Genomic DNA, 20,020 nt, shown 5'->3' with positions numbered 1-20,020 from the left:
TGTTTAGACCTGTGCACCTGGAGCTGCAGCAACTTCACCTCTGTCAGACAGCTGGATTTGATCTCTCACTTGCAAGAAGAAGGAAATGGACAACAATGCCCCATAGATAACTGATTTTTCAAATGTAGTGCCTTTACAATTTACCAATTTCCCATTATGAAATTGTGATTTTTACAAATTGTTGTTATATTTGAAAAATATTTAAACTTTAAAATGAAAACAGTGCAGATTTTAAAGTTCATAGTTTAAAGTAATTCTTTTGGGGTTTTGACATTTGACTTTTTTTCTTTAATTTCTTGGGAATATAAACACATGCTTTTACATTGCTGACTTAGATCAAATGAGTTTTTTAATATCTTTGAGCCATTTGGCTAGATCTAACAAATTGACCAAAGCAAATATATTATATTTCTGATTCATTGTATAAGACTTGCTGTATTTTTATCTGCTGCTTCATAGCATAATATAGTGTTTAATGACTGTCACTGAACTCCCTTAAAATGAAATTAATTTTGTCACAGACATATTTTGTTGCATCACAAAATAAGTCTGAGAACGTGAAATTAATTTTCTACCAAGATTCACACCATCAAAATATTTTCCTAAATGAGAATAAAATTAGATGGTGTGGATACTGTCAAATAGAATTAATACGTGATTAAACTGTGACAGACTTTAAGCATATTTTTCTCTCTACTCAGTCAGATTCAATTGCTATAATACTTACTGTTAAAATCATATTTCATTTTATTTTCATGTTTTAAAGACCATTGTTCTCATTATATATGACTTCTGAGTGAACCCAGCAGTAAGACTCATATTTAAAGCATTTTTTTTTGTAATGTTCTTAGGAACATAAAATGCTATCAGTTCTACCACAGTTAAATTTTCTACCTGAACAAATCTACTGAGGTGGTTTTAATGAAGCTATTCCACAGTAGCTGAAACCCACTCCAGAACTAAAACTGGCTCCTTCACTAGAATTAATGTGGTGCGCATTTTCACTGAATAGTATTTAGAAGTTCTGTTCCAATTTATTTCTTTGTTTAAAACATCACTTTAAACTCTTACTGTTAAAGAGCACAACACACCACCACACACTAATAAAACACACAGGAAGAAATTCCCCATGTCAAATCCCCCAACCTAAGCAAACAAACACAACAAACAAAGAAGTAAACCCAAACAACAAAACCCCTAGACCCTATATTGCACATCCCAACACAAGGGTTGGCTGCTAGCCTCACAACCAAAACACCAGTTGGGTTTCTTTAGTCATTTACATCACATTATTTGAATGACAATGTGATACCTGTGACACCTGATTATCTGAAAGAGATACCACCTCTAGTCCAAAGTCACAAGAACTTTCACAGTATTCATATTATTGTGAGGAAAACAAAGGAAAATTTATTCTTTCGGTTAACTTGACATTCCCAGGGAGCAGCAGGAGTGAATTGCTCTGGGAAGGCTCAGCCTCAGGAGCCAAGAGTGACAGCAAGGCAAGCAGGGCTGTGCCCTCAGCAGCAGCAACACAGACCAAAACAGCACAGAACAAGAGCAGAGCGGGTCTGGTGATGTCGGTCAGGTTCAACCACCAGGGCTCTGATTGCCAGACAAGACTACAGCAATGAGGGGCAGGGTCAAGACAGGTAGTCATGGCAACATGTCAGGATCACCATTCAAACTCAAGTGCAACTCCAGAGCATATGGAGGAGGGGGACCAGATCCACACAAGGCTTCTCACAGCTCATTCTCACTCCTTACACATAAATCTGATCCATGGTTACACAGGAGTATCGTATTATACCTACTTCACCACCACCAGCTAAATCCCTGTGGGAGAGGAGACTGTAAATTGTCACAGACATATTTTCTGAAAAATCCTTTTGGCAGGATCTTTCCTCCAGAGAAGCTGGGAAGCTTCAGCTTCTCCATGTTCTGCTCCTTTGGAATGTGGTTTGGAAAATTGTTTTCCCAGCATGTGAAATGGTTTTTACTTGATGACCAATGACAGCCAGCTGTGTAGAGGTTGTGAGCAGTCACAAGATTTTATCATCATTCCATTTCTTTCCTTTCTATCCTTCTGATGTCTTCTTTCTCTTTTCTTTAGTATAATTTAAATATATCATTTCCCTTTAATATAATATACATCATAAAATAATAAATCAGTTTTCTGAAACATGGAGTCAAGATTCTCATCTCTTCCCTTTTCCTGGGACCCCTGCAAATATGACCACAGTAAATAAGGCTGCTGTTGAACTCAAAGCCATGGCAGACATTTTGAAAAGAAAATTAGATTAAATGGAATATCAGCAACCAGCCAGAAGCTGTCATAAAAGAAAACACAACCCCAAAGAAGCCTGGGAACTCATCACTTCTGCTCTCCCAAATTCTGGGGATCATTTAATGATCTGATACAACAATGCTCCAGAAGCTGAGAGGAAATGCGTTGAGAGAAGCTACAGTTGAGTTGAGCTGAGAAGAAATGCGTTGCAGGTTCTGCTACAAATACTGAAATACTTCATTTGCATTGGAAACAAATCAAAGGGTCTCTAGATATCCCTTGGATGGCTGTAATGAGAGTTGCCCCACCAGGAGTTTCAACCAAAATATTGTTGCTGATTTCCCTAGATCCACTGGGAAAATCTTGCCTTTGAATCAGTATGACTTGGAGATAGAAGAAAAACTTCTGGGAAGGTGAGAAAGTTTGATGAAAGATTGTGTCATTTAGACCTATTATTATTTCATTTTTCTTATTAACTTCCTTAGTAAGAAATTTTTAAATAAAACTTGATCTGTTCTTTTAGTATTTTCACCCTAAAACCACTGCATTTGAGTCCAGCTAACCTAAATAATGTGTATCTTTGGAGTCATATTTTTTAGTGGCAAAAGATTCATCCATCCTCTGGTTCAGATTTAGGGAAGTTTGGAACTGAGGTGTCAGGAAGCCTTGTGCTCATGAAGTAGTGTGTTGCTTGAGAATTATTTAACATGTAGCATCTTTTCCCAAGAAAAAAATTAACATTTGGTTCTGTGGGAGAAGGAAGCAAAGAGGCAACTCATATCTCTAGACAATCCCTAAATTTTTGTCAGACATTATTTATTATGTGTAAAAAGGAGAAAATTCACCACTCATGGTTAATTCCTTTGTTTAAACCAACCATTTAAAATGTAGGCTGAACCAGTAATGTATATTTATCACATATTTGAAAAGGAAAAGAAACAGACTGAAAATAAAAGTAATTTATAAAATCTTTATTCACTTGCTTAAGCACAATTTAACTTATATTCTGCTTTATTTAATCAAATGCATCATTATTATTATTTATTAGGAGGAAGATATTCTGAATGGAAATTTGCCTGCAAATAAATTGATGCCTAGTCATGGATATGTCCAACTGAATCAGTTCTAACTGTCTTGCATTTATTGTGTCTCATAATTTTTTAATAGAAATAAATTGTATGTTTTATGTTTTTAGTTCCAAAAAGAATTAAGTATTTATGCAAAGATTGTCTCAGTATTTAAAGACATCCAGAAGAAGTATCAACAAGCTGAAAAAACGAGAAGAGCTCTGAAGGCATGATTATGGTCTTGAATCATGTATCCTGCTGTATAAATACAAACCCGCTTCTTTAATCGATTGCTGCATGATTCTCAAATAAATACTTGCAAAAATTAATAAACTTTATAGACTCTTTGAAGTAATAACCAAGCATTTTGAATACAAGTCTAAGACAACTCTGCTATTAGCATATTATTCTATTAAAAAACTCCACACCTGATTCTATGGTATGAACTAGAAATCTAACCAGAAATGTAAATACTATGAAAGAGCATGTTTGCCTTTTAGTTATGTTCTTTATAGCAATTCAAAAGGAATTAGGCAAATCCACCACAAGAGAAATATATCTTCATAAAAATGCAGAGTTAAAATGATGAATTAGTTTCTTACTGTTTCCTGTCATAAGATGAAACCTGAGAAATTTGCACATATACTACTACCACTACTACTAATATGTCAAATCCCCAATAATTATTCTAATAATACAGGTTAAATACTTACTGTTTCCAAGAAATAAAGAAATAAAGAAAAAAGCATCATGCAACTTCCAAAGTCAAGGCATATGATTGCAAAAGCAATTATTATCATCTGTATTAAGAGGTCTGCATCTGTTTTAATTTGATGGATTTTTTTATTTCTTTATTTTCCCAGTCAGTTTGTTTGCAATAGTAATTGAATGAAATATTTGAAGAAAATATCTAGTCGTTTTGCCTTAAATTACTGTCTTTATTAACCGTTATAGTTTAATCTGTTTTGTTATTCTGTGTATAGCATCCTCTGAAAAACTTCTTATTATAAAAAATAATTGTTTTTGCATATAAAAACTTAGCAGGAAAGTGTCTGTCTGTGGAAGAGTTTGTTATGAACATTAAGAGTGTAATGGTATATCCTAAGAAACTCATAATAGGTAATGAAAGATTCATGTAGTTGAGAAATAAGTCATTTTCTGATATTGATTTTATATATGTCTTTAAATAAAATAGCAAATAATGTGAGAGGAGCAAGCAGTTTAGTTCTCAAGACTCAGATACTATTTCTACTATGACATTACATGAAGCTGCATGAAAGTTTTAAAAATTAATTACATTCAACCATTTAATTTAGATAAAATGTTTATTGTACACTTAATACAAACCCTTTTAAATAAATTTAATAAAGTTTAAAAGTAATACCCACCTAATCTATTTTCCTCGTAAACAACCCAACCATGCCCGCAACAAACATGTGCCTTTGCTCTGTAATTGATAAATTAAACTTTTAAAGACTTTAAGGGTTTAACTGTTGTTTAGAAAAATAACTGTAGTGGGTTGATTTGGTATCAATAATTGCCAAAAAATAATTAACTTGTTAATTGGCATTTATTTTAGTATAGTGGTAGTTATCTAGTCAATTGCTAATTAAATCCTTAAACCATTCCTTTCAATTTATACAAATGAGATTATATTTTTATTACGTACTTCATTTTTAGATAATGATAGGGCAAGTAAATTTATGTCCCTTATTTATTGAACCTTGGTAATAACAACTGTTATTTTATTATCAGTGAGACATCCTTTTATCAAGAGCCCATTAATGATGTGAATTTGGCAACATGTGTACTTTAAAACTGAGGTCTTCCTTTGTATATGGTGGTGGTAACTGATTTGTCTTGCCTCCTCTTTGTCCTGATCTCTTCTTTGTCTTGCTCTCCTCTCCCTCTCCCTCTCCCTCTCCCTCTCCCTCTCCCTCTCCCTCTCCCTCTCCCTCTCCCTCTCCCTCCTCTCCCTCTCCCTTTCCCTCTCCCTCTCCCTCTCCCTCTCCTCTCTTCCTTCCATAAAATGCTTGCTTTTCTTTTCTGGAAAAGATGCAGCATGCCCACTACAGCAGGCTGCCACAGCCTGTGTGTACATCATCCCCACAGATATATTCCATGGGAGAAGGAAGGGGCACCTTGACCACCCCAGGCCCTGGGATTGCTGTCAGTTCCCCCAGACCTGCCCCTGGCTCTGCCATTATAGACTGTATTATCTTACTGGAATGACTGGAAGCTGGAAAGGAAAACAGTCAAGCTTTTGGGCATCCAAGCCCTTCTTCATGTCTGAAATAGAAGCAGTAAGTTTAAGGTAACAGCTCAGAGTCTGAATAGATATGCATCAGTTAGGCAATTTTTGAAAGAAAAGACTTCATGTTGAAAAGAGATGAGAGAACATGACAAGAAGGAAGTAGAGCAAGGTCAATAATTGTTCTTGTTGTACAAGAGGAGAGTTTGAAAGAGAGGTTGTTTGAAACACTGACAGATTAGGAGAAAGGAAAAGTTAATAAATAATCAATTGTAAAAAAATCACTAGCAGCTTTCTGTATTTTGTACTCAAAAATATGACTCTGAGGAGGAGAGAATTTGTTTTCTTTTCTAAAACTGAGTGTTCAGAGGTGACTTTACAGTTTCTTTGAGAAGTATGTATGTCTTGACAGCACTTTCATAAACAGCAAAAAAAAAATTAAAATACTGAAACTGCTGTTGAAGTGGTCTGAGGTTCCTTTGAATTGTGGCATGCAGAGGTCATTTATGACATGGTCATTCTTTACAACGTATGGCAATAGAAACTAAAAGTTAGAAGACACTGTCAGCACTTTTAACCAATATAAATAGGATCTGGGCTTAAGCTTTGATTCTATTGACATAAATACCCATCATAACAGCTGAAGTGCATAGAAAAATGCCACACACATGGGGAAGGGGGTTGGGTAGTTAATATGTTAACTTTCTTATTTTTTCTACTGTGCAAATTGCTAATCACGTATGAAAAACCTCAGGAAATAGTGTAATATATTAGCAAAGGGCATCTTTGTGTAAAACCACATAATAATAAGGAACTTAAAAGGAAGGAATTATGTTATCCTGAGTAACATGGACAAATTGGTGATCTGGAGACCTGCTGATCAATGGACTAATTATTTGAATACAGATAGCATTGGCTGCTGAGATCGCATACCTGTTTTGGTAAACATATCTCTGTCTTGACAAACAAGATGTAATATTTATCTTAAGAACAGTAAAAGTTGTAGGGTTTTTTGTTTGTTTGGGGTGTGTTTTTTTGGAGAGAAAGGTCATCTCAGAAGTTCCAACTGACGACAACAAGAACAAAAATATAACAAGAGACAAGGTGGAAGGAAAAATCAATTCACTTAGGAAAAAGAAAAGCCTTTTTCCTTGGGGATATTTTAGGATTTCTTTGAGTAGACCATGATTAATACTTTAAGATTATGGCTAGGTGGTAAGAGTAAAACTATTTTCCACTAGTCTTATGTATATTGGTATCACTTGTAGAAGGCATGCATATATACATATGTCAGTTCATCTTATCAACTGAAGAAAAAAAAAAGAAGTAAAATACATTATAATAAAAATAATATAAAATATAATAAAAATAATAATTTTGCTTACTTCATGTGTAAATGTAATATTATTAATAACTAAGAAAAACTGTCATGAAACTGTGTCTGTCATACAATACGAGAAAAAATATAGTTGGATTTTATTCTTTTTACTTTTAAGATAGTACAGGCAATTTTCCTTGTGTATTTTTTTTGTGTTGAGTCTTGATAACATTAGGGTAACAATTACAAGATTTATCAGAAAGGATATGCATTGAAGAATATTGGGGTCTAATTTTCAGCATGCATATGCAAATATGTCTTGTGAACAGGAAACTGTTATTTGTCATGGTGTATTTAATATGCATGTTGAAAATTTATATGAGTAGTAAAACTGAACATTCAAAGCAGGTCATGGGAAAATTATTTAGCAACCCGTGGCTGAAAGTTGTATAAACAATATTGCTATAATCTTTTATGTCCTCTCATGTGTTTGAAGTGGATGCACAGTCTTTGTTTATATGCTTGTTTACGAGATGCATCATCTTGGGAAGAAACATTTTCACTGCTTAGTCAAGTACCATTGTCAGCAAAGGGCTAAAGGCAAATAGTATAGTGGTTTGTGGATTACTCAGGTTCTCTTTTAGTAAGTGTCAGTAATTGAGCAGCTGTTTCCTATGCATACTAAAGTTCAGCCAAAAGGATTTGTCAAGCAAATCAGCCAACAGAATATTTCCGTAGCTGAATTCTCAAGGCAAGAAAAACTCAAGTGAACTGTGTTGGATGCTAAATGCTGAGAAAAAACATTAGAATAATCTAATCAATATTATGCAAATTTGAGGATGGGAAAAAAACCCTGGTACTGTAATAGCCAAGTTATGAATGAAGCTGAAATGGCTTCTTTTTTTTGTCAAAATTTTTTTTATCATGGATTTAATGGCTTTCAAAAAAAAAAAGTAATACACAGTTAAGAATACATTTAATCTGTTGAAGAGCTGATAATACCAATTCACAAAAATATTTCTTTACCTAGCAATAGTTAGCTTTGTTATAATTTTATGTCCAGTAAATATATTAGAAATTAAAGGTCTAATCCCAAATTATTATAGGATCAAAAATCCAGGTGGACTGCGGATAAAGGGAATTTAGCAACGGTAAAACCAGCAGAGTCAATATTTCAATAAAATGGCTATGAAAGTGAAGGTACAGATTCATCCCAGTCTTCCAAAATGTGTGTTAAGTCTGTGGACTGGTAAAATAAAATTGCAAATTTGATATGGTATGTTCATACTAAGAGGCTTGGCCATGAATCTGAGAAAATTAACTTCAAGTGAAATAACTGCCAAGCTATGCTGCAAAGAAAAATAGAGATGAATTTTTTTTTAGAGGAGGTGTGTGTAATTATTATTTATGTGAAATCACAGAAATGCAGTAGTTACAAAAGATGCCAGATTAACTCCCCAGATCAAATAAGGAAACTAAGTAGTAATCTAAGATTTACTTCCAATATCATGGTTGCAGGAAAAAAAACATCTATTTTACCAGAAGGTCAAGGGAGCAATAAACAAGTAGTTTTATTGTCCATGAGTAGTTTTTGGATTTTTTGTTGTTTGGTTTTTTTTTGTTTGGTTTGGTTTTGGCACCATTTTGTCTTCAGATTCCTATTTGCTTTATTGAGAGGGAGGGTATTTTTGGTTGGCTGGGGTTTTTAAATATTTTTATTCATGTTTGCCAAGACATATTCATTTGAACAGAACTATCACTTCCATGTCCTAAATTTTTATTTTTACTGCATTTTTTGGCTGATAGCTGCATCTATATTTTTCAAAATAAAAGCACTCAATGCATTAAACAAGACCTCCTGTGTAAAATATTCCTCAAAATAAATGATTATTTTCTTGTATGTTTTAAATACTCAGACGTGCATCTGATTAAGCATATCTGGTTTGTTATTTGAGACAAAAACAAAGAAGTAAATAAACAAAACTATATGGCCCATGATTAAGCCCATGCATTTAAAAATTCAAACAATTTATTATTTTTTCTTTGACTTAAAGGCAGTTGTTGTGTTATTGAAAAATCATGAATTATTATAAAATAGGCCAAAATAATATATTAAATAAATTATAATTTACAAAATATAATTCAAAAATAACTCTCCAGAAATAACTCTGGAAAAGTTATAGTTCTACAGTGATAGAAAAATGAAATGCAGGACTGATCAATGCATCATTAAATATAAAGAATAAAAAAGTCATGGTAGAAAAGGTTGTTTTTTAGAATTTAATATTAGCATTTTGCTATATCTCTGTTTAAACGCCTACAGAAACAGTTCCTACAGCACTGACTTTAAACAGTATTTGTTTTTCTGAAATTGGATTTATCTTAGTATTTTCAAATTGTGCCTACCGTCACTAAACTCAGTCCTGTCATCAAACACATAAGAACCTAATACCATGAGAAACCTTAAGGATCTTGATCCATGACTAGTTGATAAAAAGAACTCCCAGGAGACTTGGGCATGTTTGGAATACCAGACAAAGACAGATAATGTAGTTCATCTCAAATGGTGCTCTACATGTAAATATTCTACAGACAGGAACTGACCTCTAGAGTTTGAGCTATGTAAATTGTTTTCATATATTGAAAAAAAAAATAGTTAATTGTTTTATACAACCAACACTCGCAATTAAAACATTCAGAATTTCTGGACCATTTGGCTAGATTTTTATTTTCAGAAATGAAAAGCACTTTCATCAGGTACTTCACTTTCATTGCCTTCACTATGGCCTTCATATGGACATCCTTCCATTTTTTTTTTTTTTCTTTTGTGGATGTGTTTGAATACTTGAGTTTAAATAAATGCATTACAAACTTGACTGAAATAAGGAGAATGAAGAGGTCATAGCCAGGGATAAGGATACAAAGTTGTTTGTAAATATCTGCAGTATGTGCATTTAGAAAACAGTCTCAAAGTAGATCCTAGAGGCATAATTAAGAAAATTGGATAAAAACAAGCAGTGAAAAAACCTGAATATTAAGGTTAAGCCTCCAAGAAAACTGTGTTCTATTACTCTGTTGAACAACAGAATAAATTCTCTTGAAGTGAAGGAATTTTGCAGCACTTGAGTCAGTTAAACTGAGACTGGACAAAATACTTGTGTGATAATTTGGTGAAGGAACTTACTAGGTGACCTAATAAATCTTTCCCCTTTTCTAATATTTTATTTTCTATTATGAACTCCTACATATCATTTTTATTATGTTGCTCTAAATTAATGTGATTGTATTATTGAACACATGTATATTTTCTTTATTCAGTTAAATAATACTGATTTAGCTTAAGCATGAAGTATTTTTTTCTAATAATGTCAGCAATATTAGCAATATTCTGTTGCATCTGAATTTATGTTATATTTGATTATGCAAGATGGAGAGACTGACTGAAGGATGTTAAGAAGGTAATACAAAGGCATATGCAATATATATCAATCAACTGCATGGGAATTAAATATTCTGCTAGTCAATAAGACAAACACTATAAAGTATTTTAGGATTAAACAATTATTATTTTTCTGCTCAGCTTCAGTTTTTACAGTCCTATAATGTGAAAAACAGATAAAACTGCAAATTATTACATCTAGAACAATATTTTATAACTATGTTTAACAGATTACATATATATTATGTTTTGCAAAATTGGTGCATGCATATGTGTGCCCAGTATCAGTTTGTAATATACAGGTAATTGTTTCTATAGTCTCTTTTCAGTACTAATGAGATTGCTTGTTTCTATCTCATCATATGTAATCAGAATTAATTTTTAAGGCCTTTAAAAAACTGCTGTGAAACACAATGACATGAAGCTAAACAAGTAATTCTGTTACATGTGAAATAGCTGTGAAGTACATAGTACCACATGTGGTACTTCACACTCAAGACTGTAAGATTTGCCTGCTTTTCTATTACAATGTCTTTTACAGATAGATTTTTTTACAGACAAAACCAATAAAAATAAGGGTTTATTTCCTTTCTTTCTTTATTTTTACCTGTCAGCCTGACATTTCTGTACAGTTATGATCTAGAAAATAGTCTGAAATATCATAGCACATGATTTTGATTAATCAGGTTGTTTATCTTAGCTATTTTTAATGACCTGACTGCAATCTGGGTCTTGCTACAATTCATTATTATTAGCTCGAGTATTTCTGTAAGAGTGTAGAGGGTCTCTTGTGATCAAGAACAGTACAGAACTGGGAGTAAAGGATAGCCTGTATTTATATTAGTCTTCATGGGTGTTGCAGCTTAATGATCCTGCTCTTTACCAACAACTTGTATTAATGAAGTCAAGAGCAAGGTTCCCACTGCCTTTATAAGTCAGGGTATTTATTAGGCCCTGAACATTTAGAGTGTAATACCTCTCTAAGCACAGAGCTTACTTCAGCCTCTGTGGTTTGTGGTAAGCAGTCATATGCTAACTTTGGCTTTCAAAACTTTCCTGAGTAGAGAATAGACTATTACCCATTCTGCTCCAGTAGGGGTATCTAGAGACAGTTGCCCAGGACCGTGTCCATATGGGTTTTGAATGTTTCCACAGATGGAGTTCTCACAGTTTCTCTGGGTAACCTGTGCTAACACTCAGTCATCTTCAAAGTAAAAAAAAACTGTTTACTGATGTTCAGATGGAACCTCCTGTGTTTCAGCTTGTGCCCGTTGCCTCTGATCATGTCACTTGGTACCACTGAATAGAGCCTGGACACATATTCTCTGCATCCTTCATTCAGATATTTATACACATTCATAAGATTCCTCATCAGTGTTCATTTCTCTAGGCTGAGCAGTCCAAGCTCTCTCAGACTTCCCTCATACATGAGGTACTTCAGTCCCTTAATCATCTTTGCCATCCTTTGTTGGACAGTTTCCAGTCTGCGCATGTCTCTTTTGTGCTGAGGAGCCCAGAAGAGCTGGGCTCACACAATACTCCAGGTGTGGCCTCATCAATGCTGAATAAAAAAAAAAAAATAAGGAACACAAAACCTCCAAGAGCAGGCAGTACTTTTCAAAAGTAGCCAAGAGTACCGTTAGCCTTCCACCTGGCAAGGGCATAGTGGTGGCTCAGGTGGAACTTAGCGTCCACCAGGATCACCATATCCTTTTGGATGGCCCCTAGCCTATATTGGTACCTGGCATTGTACTCATGTGTATGACTGCATTTCTTCGTGTTGAACTTCATGAAATTCCTTTTGGAACACACTCATTCCCTCTGGTTATTCTCGTTTCTCCTTTCTCATATTTTCTCTTTTTCTGGTATTACAAGTCATGCACAATTGCAAAGGATAAAAACAAGTGAACAGTAGCAGGAAATTACAGTTTAAGCTATATCAGAAGGAACCTATATAAGGAGCAGTGTAAGTGGATGCAGATGTATGGAAAGACAAAGCATGATGCTATTAAAAACCCTTAGTGAGGTGTGAAAACGGAAAGAACCATTGAAAGTTGTACTGAAATTTTGTGAAAGAGATGAAGGAAGTTAATAACTGGGTACTGTTCTGTTGAAGAAGAAGACAGTGTACTCTGAATGCTCAGTAAATGTCAGCTTTCTCCATCTTACTTTTTCAGTAGCACTAGTTGTTATTCTTTCACTAGGACCACATACTCAGAAATGGAAGAATATCTCAGCAAAAGTGGCTTTTTCTCACTCTGTTGTTGCTTTGGAAAATAACAAAGAAAAAAATGTAGGAAACAGGATTACACTGGCCTAAATGCTAATATACAGATATGAGCATCTGTGTAAAAAAAAGCCAACACATACAAATACTTTCACCATGTTTGAAGCACATGTTTATAGATTGACACTATTTCTTTATTTCAATCTTTGTGGCCCATCTCATAATTTGAGTTATTAGTTTCAAATACAATGGTTAATGTCGTAAATCCTAATATTCTCCAAATAATTAGGCATATAAGGTATGTTGCTAAAACATGAACCACTGTTTTTTTTAATCTCTCAGATTATTTTGATAGAAATAGGTTTCAGATGGCTGTTCTCATTCTCTTTTGCAGGTGAAGTTATATTCTAGTTCATATTAAGTCTTCTAAGAATTCTTTTGTTGAAATGTTAACAAATAGAAGACCCACAAGATAGAATGCAAACTGGACTAAGTTGAGAACCTTAAATAATTTCTTTCTGATTTTTACATAATTTCCTTTTACTTTTCCAATGTTTTTTATAAAATTAGGCATTTGAAGTGGCAATGGATTTTATAATACCAGAAAAAAATTAAGTCTGTAGACAAGCTCCTTAATTGGAAGAAATATGAACTTTCAGGGACTGTTCAGTTAATCCATTTTCAAAATTACCTAGATGGGCCAGCATTTCCTCAGAAAATAACTCAGTGTATAAGAGACAGTTGTGCTAAAATATATAAGATTTATGTAGTGTACCACTATCATCAAGTCCTGTTTCCAAAAAGAAAACAGCTGAGACAAACAAGCTACTTTTATTTATAGGCTAAACCATAATTTTCCATTATACAAGCAGTATCTTCCAATTTATCAGAATATTAGTCTCATATTTATTATTTTAATAATTCCATCTATTTACCAGAATTATTGATGTACACAGGTTGCATTTATCAAAGGTCCAAGGAGTTGTAAAATTGGTCTGCAATTCAGCTTGGTCAGCTCTTCAAGGAAAAAGAAAAAAAAAAAAAGAGAGGGAGGGAGGGGAAGGAGGGGAGGTGAAGGAAGGAAGGAAGGAAGGAAGGAAGGAAGGAAGGAAGGAAGGAAGGAAGGAAGGAGGAAGGAAGGAAGGAAGTGAAGGAAGGAAGGAAGGAAGGAAGGAAGGAAGGAAGGAAGGAAGGAAGGAAGGAAGGAAGGAGGAAGTGGCGGAAGGAAGTGGCGGAAGGAAGTGGCGGAAGGAAGGAAGTGGCGGAAGGAAGTGGCGGAAGGAAGTGGCGGAAGGAAGTGGCGGAAGGAAGTGGCGGAAGGAAGTGGCGGAAGGAAGTGGCGGAAGGAAGTGGCGGAAGGAAGTGGCGGAAGGAAGTGGCGGAAGGAAGGAAGGAAGGAAGGAAGGAAGGAAGGAAGGAAGGAAGGAAGGAAGGAAGGAAGGTAGGAAGGAAGGAAGGAAGGAAGGAAGGAAGGAAGGAAGGAAGGAAGGAAGGAAGGAAGGAAGGAAGGCAGGAAGGAAGGAAGGAAGGAAGGAAGGAAGGAAGGAAGTGGCGGAAGGAAGTGGCAGAAGGAAGGAAGGAAGGGAAGGAAGGAAGGAAGGAAGGAAGGAAGGAAGGAAGGAAGGAAGGAAGGAAGGAAGGAAGGAAGGAAGGAAGGAAGGCAAGGAAGGAAGGAAGGAAGGAAGGAAGGAAGGAAGGAAGGAACGGAAGGAAGGAAGGAAGGAAGGAAGGAAGGAAGGAAGGAAGGAAGGAAGGAAGGAAGGAGGAAGGAAGGAAGGAAGGAAGGAAGGAAGGAAGGAAGGAAGGAAGGAACTCATTCTGATCTATATGCAATTAAAGAAATCAGTTCTTTTCTTTTTCCTCAGCAGATTTTTTGCTTTCACTTTCCAATTCTCAATATACCAGAAAAAATAGTTTCTTCATTTATGCTCCTCATTATCAAGAGTTAATGAAGCTAATGAGGTAGAGGTATTTTTAATGTTTAAATATATGACATGAAAGGAGGAAAATGATAATAGATAAGAAAAGTATGAGTTCTGTATGAGCTCTACATTATAAAAACTGAAATTACAATGCCAAGTATTTTGAGCAATAATTCACCTATAACATTCCATCTCAGAGAACATGAATAAGGAACACAGGAATGCAGAAAAGTGAGCTTCTGTTCTCTAAATTCTTTCACTTGAAATCTCAGTTATTTCTAAACCATAGCCCCAAACTAAAATGGAAAATTGGGAAATTGTGAACCATATAAAAAAATCTGATCCGAAAATTTATCGCAATGCAACTTAATTTCAAGAATTTAGAATTCCATTTGCATGGAAATCCAACATGCCACAGTGCTTGCACCATGGAAAAACAACAGAATTAGGGGATTTTCTTTTTTTCCCAAAGAGGGAGACAATGGGACAAATGCAGTAGTCTTCACAGGGATTTTTACACAAGTGAAAAAAAAAACCCTCATAATATCTGTCACTCAAGGATATTATTCAAGGATAATTCTTACTATTGCCTACACTTGAATTACATGCCATACTGAAAACTGCTCTGAATAAATGTTTGAAAGGCAGCTGAGAAGGATTTTGAGAGTTGAAGTTTTGAAATGAAGTATGACAATTCAATCTGTGATGTGTGATTCAGATTTTGCTGGAATTTGAGCTGGAATGTAACAGCTCAAATCTATATTCAAAATAATGCAAATTGATATGACTGAAGCATTATAATTTCCTGGAGAATTTCTGGCATCATTTCTAGCATAGAACACAGCACATGCTACCTTAACTGTTATTCAGGTTTTTTTAAAACTGCACTCCTTTGCACTAAAAATTTAAGTACCAGTTTGAAGGAATGTTGAAGATGTTGCTTTTTCTTCACTTATGTGCCACAAGATTATAAGCAACATGAAAACAGATATTATAAAAAATAGAAATCATAATATATTTATGTAATAATGAAGTTACAAAACTCTTTTGAAATATGGAACCACAGGAAGAAACAACATGCAAGACAAGACACAATTAACACTATACAAGACAAGAAACAATTTAGAAGAGTTTCATGTATTTCTTAGACTGTTTTGTTTTTTTTTTTAAAGTATCAAAGTATTTTTAAGAACACAATTGGTAGGAACTAAACATAGAAAGAAAAAATATTTTATAAAAGTTCATAATTATTAAGAACTAATTCAATATGTTTATGACCCTATTTAATAATTATATCCTTGGTTTTCTTGTTTTTAAAATGTCTTACATTTAATTAACTTTCTCGTCTTTCAAGGGCCTTCTCTTCTCAAGACACTGACATAGAGGTCTGGACATTTCAAGTTCTATAGTCAGCAGTCATTGACTGGAGTCAAGTCTACACACCTTTGTGTGCTCAGCTTCGAATAGTCCCTTGGAGAATGCATTCCCAAAGCTTTTTCTTAATAAAGCCATAGTTCCAAAATGGGTTCCAAAAGCTATATTTTAGGTGGAGAAGACAAAGCATTATGCATATAGCTGTGACTGTATACATGCTTGTGATGTGTTGACCTTGTGTCTTAGGTTGCAATGCAAGATGTGGTTGGGGGTGTATATTCTATTGCCACCTGTTAGAACCAGGTGGGGCGGTTATCTTCTGGTCAGCCATTAAAACCAGGAGGGGCAGTTTCATTTATCTCTTCCATGAACCATTGTCCCTCTGGGGAGATATCCTCTGTTAATGGGGCATTGAGTCTCACTGCATGACTGATAAAATTACAGCACCCTATTGTGAGATGCTCTGCCAGGGGGAGAAGCCAAGCATTCCTACCTGGATATAATCTGAAATTTGGAACACCACAGTCAGCCTTCTCCCACTGAATTCCCAGAGAAAGACCAGGCCCATCTACACCATCAGTGTACCTTCAGAGGAAAACTACACCCTTCTACAGAATCTGCTTCAACAGAACCACATCTGTCACTCCAAGAGGATTGCAGCCACCATTTAATGGGACTGCTAACAACACCCTGACCCAAGGGTGTCAGGTCACATTCTGACTCTGTCAGTCTTGTTTTGTGTTACTGCATTTTTATTTTTATTTTCCTAATAAAGAACTGTTATTCCTACTCTCATATATTTGCCTGACAACACCTTAATTTCAGAATTATAATAAGTCAGAGGGAGGGGGGTTTACATTTTCCATTTTAAGAGAGGCTCCTGCCTACCTTAGCAGACACCTGTCTTTTCAAACCAAGACACCTTGGCAGCTTCCAGATGCCCACCCAGTTGGTCTCTCCTTCCTGCCTCTCAGTGGGACAAGGGAAGAAAATAACATGAAAAAGCTTTTGGATAGAGACAAAGAAAAGGAGATCACTTGTCAATCACTGTCACAGGCAGCACAGACTCAACTTGGCGGTGAAGGTTAATTTAATTTATTACCAATTAAAATAGATTTGAATACTGAGAAACAAAGCCAAAGCTAAACCACCATACTCCTATCCCTGTGTTTTTCAAAGCTCAACTTTATTCCTTCATTTCCACTTGTCTACTTCCACCTTACCCTTGCAGATGCAAGGGGAATGACAAACAGTGCTGTCAGACCATAGCAGTTCGTCTCTGCTTCCTTTTTCTCATGTTTTTCCACTCTTCAAGTATAGAATTTCCTCATGGGCTGACGCCCTTCAAGAATAAACTGCTCCTGCGTGGGGTCCTGGTCTGTTCCTTTGGGACATATCCACTTGCACTGGCATGGTCCTTTCCAAAGGCTACACTGTAGGTATCTGCTCCAGAGTGGTTCTCTCCACAGGCTGCAGGGAAATAGCTGCTCCACCATGGTCTCTTGAAGGGGGCTCCAGGGGAATCCTGGATCTTGCATCTGGATCACCTTCTCCTGCTCCTTCTTCTCTCAGCTTGGTTCCTCCATCCACTTTTTAACCACTTCTCAGTGTCTGTGCATCATTTTGCCCTTTCTCCCAATGTTGTCTCCAAGATGCCTGGTCATGTCCGCTGACATGGCTGCATCCTCTTCCAGCTTCTTCTCAGCCACTTGCTAGCAGAGCAGTGTGAGAAGGAAAGAAGACCTTGACTCTGTAAGCACTGTTCAGCCCCAAACAAAATAGTCTCATCTTATCAATGCTCTTTTCAGGATAAATCTAGAACTTAGCAGCATGCAAGTTACTATGAAGACAATTTACCATATGCCCCAACCAATCCAGTACATTTGGCTTAGCATGTGTGGAGGTACATAATTTCCACTTCATCCTTACAGCTGGTGTCATTGGATACCCTGGCAGGACAGGTGGCCTGACAGAGCAATGCCTTGTCATCTCTTCAGCTTCTGACAATATTCAATATGCAGCTAAAAGCAGTATTTTAAAAGGGTTGTAATTTTTAGTTGGTGTAGACTGTAGTTGAGACTGCAGCCCACGAAGGATTGCATTTCCTTCCCTCATTGCCAAAAGTTATACTAGGCCCAGTACTATCCTATACAGAGCCTGAAATTCAGAAGGTTTACTGGCAGCATGTAAGGCAGCCTGTCTGTCTTGTAGAAAAGTTGATTTTTCCTTTTCCCACAATTTAAGTTGGGCCCTTTCCCCGCATATATGATACAACAGCCATAAGATCTGTGTGATGTGGGGAGAAATTGTGTTCCATAATCCAGAATTCCAACAAAGTTTTGGTGGTTTTATTTTTTTTTTTTAATTATTTATTTATTTTTTTTTTTTTTTTTTTTTTATTCAGGCATAAATAGATAGTCTGTTTAGCCACTTCAGGCAATGTGCCAGGGTTTCTGATAAAATTTCTGTAGTGGGCCCTTGTATTATCTTTTGAGATGATATCTAATAATTATCTTTTGAGATTGATCACCCATCTATGGTTTTCCTGGTGTCTAAAATATTTCTATGAATTTCTCTGACTTCCTGCCCAGCGAGCCCAGTAATGACAGTAAGATCCAGGAAAAATTTACCATCTGGAGAGATGTTATTATTCTCCAGATGTTGTGCCACTAGCCCTTGGCAGATAGGTAGGGCTATGCAAAAGCCCCTGAGTCAGGACAGCGAAAGTATATTGTAGTCCTTCCCAAGAAAAGCGAAATTGTTCCTGGGATTCCACAGTACTGGATATGCTAAAGAGAACATAAGCTGTAAGCCATATATAAGCATGATAAGCTGCTGCTTCTCTCTCAATACATTTGAACAGTGTTAATACATTTGGGACAAGTGCAGCCAGGGGAGAGGCTACTTTATTTATTAGGTGGAAATCTACTACCATGCATCAGCAACCACCTGGCTTTTTTATGGGTCAAATAGAATAGGACTGCTACGAGGAAAGTGATGTGGAAGATAATACCCATCTCCAACAATACTTTAACCCAGTGATTCTCCCTGGGTTACTGATACTTTTTCAAGGCTACTAGGACTGGAGGTGGCAGTAAAACTGCTAGTGCACTATAGTATGTAAACCACCAAAACAGCCTGAATTTCTAAGGAATATTTTTCACCTAAGTTAAAGAAGGTTTTACCCATCAAAATTTCATCCTCCATGATTTAACTGGGAACTTGAGACATGCTTACTCAGGCAACAAAAGTTTTCTTAGATGTAGGATTAGGTGTATTTCATGGGATGGCTCTTCAGAACCACCAAATGAAAGTTGGTACAATGTGACTGTGTGGTTAATGAAGAGGATTTCTGTGAATCTCAGCTGCTTCAGCACAGTAGGTAAAAGAGGTATTGCCAGGGATTTTTTCTCATTTTAGCAGGTAACTAGCAGGATTGTGCTTGATGATTCTCCTGTCCCACTCCATCCCCTGGCACAACATGAGTTTTTGCCACACCTGAGCAATTCTGATGTTGGTTTGGATGTTTGGTTGTTGTTGGTTGTTTTTAAAGGACAATGGAAATTAAATCCTGAGGGAATTTGACTTGGAGGATTTTTTTTCCTCCTCCCCCTGACTAGCAAACAAAACTAAGGGTGTTTGTCCATCAATAGGAAACACCTTCTGTTTTTTTTTTTTTTCCCTTTTCTCTGGACAGTCCCCAGTTATACAAAACGATGCCCTTACTATAAGGCAGATGTCTTTAAATAAATGGGATTTTGTTAGAGAGATGAATAATTTGGAACCTGGTGTCACAAAGCTGTGGGAAAAACATTCCCTGATTCACAGCCAAATACCAAAAGTATATCCAGCCTCCTCCACGTGCTTTCACAAAACTGATTTACCATTCCAATCAAAAAGGTATGATTACTGTGCCTGGACAGTTTTATTACAGAATATTTGAGGCTGGAAAATATCCTTATGATCATTAAGTAAAGTCATTACCTAACACTGCCAACACTCATCCCTAAACTACATCCATGAGCCACATCCACACATCTTTTAAATACTTTCAGAAATGGTGCTCCACCACTTCCCTGGGCAGCCTCTGTCGACACCTAACCACTCTTTCAGTGGAAGAAAGTTTTCCTGATAT

The sequence above is a fragment of the Serinus canaria genome, chromosome 1 (assembly GCF_022539315.1).
Source record: "Serinus canaria isolate serCan28SL12 chromosome 1, serCan2020, whole genome shotgun sequence".
Lineage (NCBI taxonomy): Eukaryota > Metazoa > Chordata > Aves > Passeriformes > Fringillidae > Serinus > Serinus canaria.
This window is presented reverse-complemented; position numbering follows the sequence as displayed.